Raw genomic sequence first — 8,011 nt, 5'->3', positions numbered from 1 at the left:
AGTGGTTGATTGCTTGGAGTTTGAGAGCCTAGCACCAATAGTGTGGATGCCTCAAATGGAAATCACAAATCACCACAAACTTTGGAAAAACTCTTGAGAGAATAATGCACACTCTTGAATTGGACACCACTTTTGTACACACACAACTAGTTCCAAATCAAGTGCCAAGGACTCCTTTATATAGTATGGAGGATTAGGGTTACATCCATGAAAACCCTAATACCCATGACTCTTCCTTTCCAAGGATCCATGGGTTAAAATCTCCATGGACTATCCATGGACTCCCATGCATGCCAAGCCCATACTAAATAAGCGTTAGCCCACACTATATAAATACAAGAGCCCATATTTAATTAGTCACCTTTTGATCATCAAATTAATTCTAAATTAATTTATGATCAATACTAATTAAATAATATGATTTCATATTAATATATTATAACTTATAATATATTTACAAACCATAAACATACAATTCTCAAAAGGTTATCCAAATCGTTCGGGTGAAGTGCAACCCAAATGGACCATGCCGGGTCGGGTCAAGTGCATCTCAAATATTGTTATGGACTTAGACACCTTATCCAACACCTGGCCACCTGTCTCGGCTCCAGATCCAGATCCTGTCTCAAATCGCCTCGTAACCACCACACTAAAAATAAACTAGGGAGATATCAGATAATACATATACCATACCATAGGAACCATTTCCAACAAAACCCTAAGGGTTGTGATTTCCCTGCTATGTGTTCGGGTCATGTGCTTCTAGTTGTACGGGCCCATACTACCTTCCACACCTACCTGTATTTGTCTCAAAAGATCATCACAACAACCCTAAATATACTTACTGACATACACATACACCATATTTTGACTTCCTAGAGAAAGGCTAAACATTCCTCGAATGGTCGGCTGACCCCACATAACTCACCCATGAAACTTCCACCAACCCTACAACACTCGTGTATGCTAATCATACATAACACTGAATCCTATGGATACTCAAATACTTGATTCTACCTAAATCCCACAAGTAAACAAGGAATAGGAAATAAGGCTAAATCAAGCATTCAGAGGCTATAAAATCTTAGTTATGTACAATTTTGATGCATACACTAAGAAACTATAATAATGATGTCAATTTCATATAAGAAAGAACCCTAGGCTATCATGCATCATATAATCAGGCAATTCTATCATTCAATTCCTGAAGATCCCTAGCCTATCACTAGCATGTTGTTCTACATAACATAATAACAGTTAACTGTGTGGTAACTTAGGGTATACTTACTGGCTCTGGCTGATCGTACACATCACATCCTTCCTTGGTTACTTTTGAAAACAATTTTGAAGATCATTTTGAAACCTTTATAAATCCTTAGTTTAAGTCTGGACTTGCACGAATGCCTATCCAATTCTCTCAAACCAGTGCTCTGATACCAACTTGTAATGTCTCGTAAATCACAATAATTTTAAACTTTTCAAAACAACCCAAGATCATAAACTTTTTACAAAATCATTGTTTCCAACATGTCTATCAATATCAGAGTACCCTAAAACCATAAGAACATGAAACAGGAGGATGTGTATAGTCACGACTTTGCCTTCCCGCGATCATCAGAAGTACCTGAAATAAGAAAATAAAATTGTAAGCCAAAGCTTAGTGAGTTTCCCCCAAAGTACCACCACATAAAACATATCAAACAACATCATGCATAACTGAGACTTCAGCATGACTGGACCGCCTTGCAAGGCCTACAACCTATCTGGACTGCTTCCGAGCCTTCGGCATCACTGGACCGCCTCACAGGGCCTACAAAGTAACGTCCGGGATTTATCAGGTATTTTATTGCTTTTATTCAAGTTATAATTATTAAGTGTTGGGATTTTGGGGCGGAGCGTACGCTGGGCGTACAGGGCGTACGCATGGCGTACAGATATGAGGCGCGGATCGGGGGACTCCCATGCATACGTTGGGTGTAGGGCAACCAGATGCAAACCCTAAATTTTAGGGTTTACACCCTATTTAAACAACTTATAACCTTCAAAAACCTTATCCTCTCAGCCTCCCTTGTCCTCTCATTGCCTAACTTGAACCCTTACCCCATTGCATGTATCTTAAGCTCACTTTGAACATTTTGGTGTTATTTTGGTGGTTTTGAAGAAGAATGTGCTTGAAGGAGGAGCAAGAGTTTGGAGAAGGCTTGTAGATCCAGAAGTTTGGCATCATTTCTGACTCATTAGAGTTATAAAGCTCTAAACTTGATTATTGCATGCTTAGATCTAGTTTTGGGGTGTTTTATGATACATTTTGGTCCCATATTTGAGGTCCTTTGAGTTTAAGAAGATTTTGTCCAAATGAGTTATCCTTTTTGGCTCTTGAAGGTGTTTAGAAGCATAAAAATCAGGTCTTGATGGTTAAGCCACAACCATTCAAGTGTTAGATGGTCAAAAAGTATGTTTAAGGACTTAAATCATGTATTAACCCCCATCCATGCATGCAAAGACATAAAGTTTATGACTTTATTATTTAGGACGTCTTAAAAGACTTGGATCTATGTTCTGGACGTTAAGACTTAATGGATTAAGTCACAAAGGAAGTTCTAAGGAAACTGACCAATACGCTGGGCGTACCCCCTGGTACGCTGGGCGTACCCCCTGGTACGCTGTGCGTACTGGGTCAACCTCCCCGAAGTGGTCAAGACCAGCGTACGATGGGCGTACGTGCCAGGTACCCCGCACGTACGCATACAGAATGGCTACATGACTTTTTGGGCCTTGGGTGATTGGGCCTGGATTTGTGGGCCTTATGGCCCACTGTGGAGAAAGGCCTTTGGGCCTAGGACTGGGATTTATGGTGTTGGGCCTCTTGGACCTTATTGGGCCTTAATGTTTATGTAATGGACTTGGGCCTTAAAGTTTAAGTAATGGACTTGGGCCTTAAAGTTTAATTAATGGAGTTAGGCCTTAAATTTATTATGGATTAGGCCTTGGGGGAAAAGGCCCGTTAGGTTAAGGACTAAGGAACCTTGCCTTAGGGTATGAATTAGAAGTTGGGCGATAAGGGGGTCGTACTTGGGCCCAATAAATAACTAAGGGACTTGCTATGTTTTAGGGAGAGGAGTCTTGAGCCATCCGAGGAGTACGATTTCGGCACAAACAGTTAAGGTGAGTTACCTTCTTGTATGAGTGGGTCGAAGGCACCAATGTCGGCCCACTAGTAGTTGTTGTAGTAGAGCTGATTGTCTTTGTGATAACTGTATGGCTTGTCACTATCTGTCATGTTTTATGTGCTTACTTGTTACGATATTATGTGCTAGTAGTAGGGGTTAAATAGGCCCGATATCCGGTTGAAATAGACCGAAGGGGAGGCCAGCACCCAGATATGCTCGGTAGTATCCGTTTAAAATAGACCGAAGGGGAGGCCAGCACCCAGATATGCTCGGCAGTTGCCGGTTGAAATAGACCGAAGGGGAGGCCAGCACCCAGATATGTTCGGCAGTATCCGGTTGAAATAGACCGAAGAGGAGGCCAGCACCCAGATATGCTTGGCGATGTATTTGTTATATGGTATGTGGTATGATGGGGGAACTGACTAATATTTGTGCTTACGGTTTTCAGTTTTGGTTTCAGGTACCTCTTCTTCGAAGAGAAAGGAGCCGACATGATTGCAGCGCATCACACCATGGTTTACGTACATGAGATCTACGGGAGTTATACTCTGATGTTGTTTTACTATGACATATTTTGATTAGTGACATATTGGGTTTTGACATGGATGATATTATGAATGTTTTTGAACTATTGGTTTTGTAATTCCTTAATTAAAATGAAATTTTTGGTCTTAAATTTTGGGATGTTACATACAGCCTAGCCGGACCGCTCATCAGGCCTTCTGCCTGACTGGACTGCCTCGCAGGGCTTTCAGTCTATCCGGACCGCGCTGGGTATCTTGGCCTTCAACACAAAGCAGGATCGTCTCAACCCAACCACCCATAACATGTCGACATACACATAAAATTTAAACATATAACCAGACATCAGACAAACAGGCATATTTACAGATCACTACCGCATGCTAACATCCTATATACCAGGATACCGATCAAACAGATCTCTACAACATAATAGCATACTATCATATAACAGGATATCCAATCCAATAGCCTTCGACCCATAAGTACAGTGAGGAAGACTCACGTCACAGTCTGACGAAAATCTGAACAATTACTGCTCCAAATACCGGCTCTACAGGTCACCTATTTAACAAATAGAGACCAAGAGTCAGCTATTGCTCAAATACCCAAAATACCCTTAAATCAAACTTGGTCAAAGTCAGAAAGTCAACATAGTCAACGTAGTCGAGTCAACTCAGCTTTGTACGTGGGGTGTACTCCGAAGGTACGCGGGGAGTACTCAAGTCTTGACCACAGTCGGGATGGTTGACTGCGTACGCGCTGCGTACTCTAGGTTATGCAGGGCGTACGCCTAGACTTCTCAAAACTTCAGCAAGAACTTATGCCTTAAGCTCTCACGTCCAACTTTCAGATCCAAGGCTAAATGACCCCCAAGAATCATAAAGTTTCCAACTTTATGACTTTGTATGTCCATTAAGTGCCCAATACCCGAAAGTACAAAATCTTAATGCATTAAGACCTTCTAAAGAATGCATGGAGCAAAACTAACCATCAAGACCACATTTTTATGACTCAAGACCCTTCCTAAGGTATGAAAGAACGACTTAATGTTTCAAGAACATGCTATGTAGGGATGTGAGTGGGTCCAAACCCGGACCGATAGACCCGGACCCGAAAAACCTGGGAACCGGTTAAAGGGATTTTGTAGGACCTGAAACTGGATCGGTATATAGGAACCGGTTTCGGTTCGGTTTCGGGTAAGGTGCCGGGTAAAGTGGGTCTAGAACCGGAAAACTCAGAAACATTAAAGTGGATCGGGTGGAACCGGATAAAGTGGGTCTAGAACCGGAAAACTCAGGAAATCTAGAATTTTTTGGTAAATACTTAGTAGTTGAACTTTGAAAATTTTCAACTGTGATATCCCAACTTCGGGGAACTGTAAGTCATTGAATATTAAACCAAAAATGACAAAATATAAAAATAAACTCTAAACTACACGTTGCAAAAAACCTCATAATAATCCGACTTGAAACGAATTAGATATGCATTTTTAAAACTTTACAAAATATAAAAATAAAGCTAAAAACAGAAAATTCACAGCTTTGATATCCCGACTTTGGGGGACTGTAAATCAATGAATGTGAAACCAAAAATGATAAAATTAAAGTCTAAAATCATTTACAAACTCTAAACTACACGTTGCAAAAAAACCTCATGATAATCTGACTTCAAATGAATTAGATATGCATTTTTTAAATTTCACAAAGTACAAAAATAAAGCTGAAAAACAGAAAATTGACAACTTTGATATCCCGACATTGGAGGACTGTAAGTCATTGAATATGAAACAAAAATAACAAAATTATAGCATAAAATCATGTACAAACTCTAGACTACACTTTGGAAAAAACCACATTCTCTTCCGACTTCAAACGAATTAGATATGCATGTTTTAAAACATTCACATAACACAAAAAAAATAATAAAATAAATGAATAAATAACTGAAAGACATAAAATGTCCAGCTTTGATATGTCGACTTTGAAAGACTGTGAGTCAATGAATATTAACTCAAAAATGACAAAATTATAGTCTAAAATCATGTACAAACTATAAACTACACTCTGGAAGAAAGTTCATGTCAATCCGACTTCAAACGAATGAGATATGCATGTTTTAAATTTTTCATAGAAACCGGTTTCGGCCCCTAAAACCGGTTTCGGTTCCTAACACGGTTCTGGTTCTTAAACCCGGTTTACCTGAACCCGAATGACCCAAAACCCGGATTACCTGGAACCCGGATAAAGCCAGTTCTTAAAACTGGGACCCGGACTGGTTCTACATATTCTGGTTCTAACGGTTCCGGTATGATTCAGGTCCCGGTCCGGTTTTCCGGTTCTAAATCTCATCTCTAATGCAATGCTCAAGAATTACCATTTTGGGACAAAAAGTAACTTAAAGGAGGATATGCCTAGATCTACAAGATGGAGTGACCAAGATGAGAACTTTATACCTCCAAGTGATGCCAAATGCTGAAGTGGTCCAGGATCTAAGGTGCTTCACTCCTCCAAGATGATCTCTACTTCCTTCCCTCTTCTTCAAGGCACCAAAACACCCACACATAAGCTCCAAAATGCTTTTAAGGTGGATTAGGTTTGCAAGGACGTTTGAGAGGATGGAGGCTGATGAAAAGAACCAAGGTTGAGAGTTAATTTAGAATAAATAAGGTCCAAACCCTAAATATTAGGGTTTGGGACTTCACCCTGTACGCCATGCGTACGCAAAACGTACGCCCAACGTACGTGGCTCCGCCCCAACATTCCAAAAGTGGCAATATTAGCCCCTCCTCGCCACAAGTCTTACATTGTAAGGACCAAAATGTAATAAATCTCAATGAAATGGGTCAAAAATAAAAGTACCTCAAAACAAGATGTCACACATCCCTTCACTACCCAATCACATTTTAAGTATGATAAATATACAGTTTAATCAATTACTAACATATCCTATTGCACAGATATGTTAAATATAGCTAAACAACACATAATATGTAGACATTTAGAATACTTATATTTATGCGGAGGTTGAAAGTAATCATGCACTCACGTGTTAAAAGTGGATGATCGGTGATTTTGGGCAAGATTCCGCCTAACACCTTATCTTTTCCATTGGAAAGACTTATATATAGTTATCAATATATCTTAGTTTTATATCTCTCGTGGCGATAATAACGATAGTCTAGATTCCTCAATAATCCAAATGAATACCGATTTATAGCTGATAAGGAGCAACCAGGTAAGATCATATCGGAGGTAGGTTCCGTTTGATATACAAAGTATACTGTTTGGAAAGCCCACTTTAAACACCTCACTAAATCTAGCCTAGACATCACCCCCGTAAGTAGATCAATCAGTATTTTCCCTCGAATTACTGATAAATCTTATTTACACATGCATAATGATGACGATGAATATAAATATAAGTTACACTTGAAGTATAGTAAGTGCAACTTAACTTACAGATATTTCTGACAAAAGTCGTATAGTTCGTAGGCAGAACTTCAACCCGAACACTTCTATCTCTTCGACGACTTAGGGCTCTGCTAAAAACTTCTAAAATATAAGGGAAATTTCAGCTAAAATCTTGTAGATCTGTAGAGAGAAATTGGAAAGGTGTCAAGGAAGGAATGAGGCTTGGCCTTCTATTTATAGTTGGCTTTTTACCATGCGCGTCGCGCCTATACATGTGTGCGCCATGCACTTGTGGTACGCTGCTCCTTCAGGTTTTTTCCACATGTCGAAAAGGTGATGGTCCGCGTCGCCCTTCTAGAAGGTGTGCACGCCGCACAACCTACCTTGCACGTGGTGCTTTTCGAAAAGCTTTAAAAAATTGTATCTTTCTCATGCGAACTTTGTTTTCGATGTTCTTTATATCCACGAGTAGCTATTGACGAGTACTAGAACTTTCATTTAGACTCTGTCAGATAATTCTTACTTAATTTTTAAAGTTATAATTTTAACATGCTAAGAATGTAAAAGTCCATATAAAAATCATAACTCTTTTATATGACATCTGTTCTCGACTGTCTTTATATTGAAGGAAGCCTATTCACGAGATCTTCAACTCTCATTCAGATTGTTTTGGCTAACACTCAACTGATTTGAATTTCGATTTCTATGTCCACACTGTTGTGCTACAACTTCGAAATATCATAACATTCTCATATAAAGTCAGATTTGGACGTTCTTTATATGCACACTCTCGCTTTAACGACTACTATGACTTTCTTTTAGATTACATAGGCTAACAAGCAACCTATCTCTGCTTCGCGATTTACAACGTACTTTGTCATATAAGGTTGAACGTGAAACTTAAAC

The sequence above is a fragment of the Lactuca virosa genome, chromosome 3 (assembly GCF_052849685.1).
Source record: "Lactuca virosa cultivar CGN04683 chromosome 3, Lactuca_virosa_CGN04683_v6, whole genome shotgun sequence".
Taxonomy (NCBI): Eukaryota; Viridiplantae; Streptophyta; class Magnoliopsida; order Asterales; family Asteraceae; genus Lactuca; species Lactuca virosa.
This window is presented reverse-complemented; position numbering follows the sequence as displayed.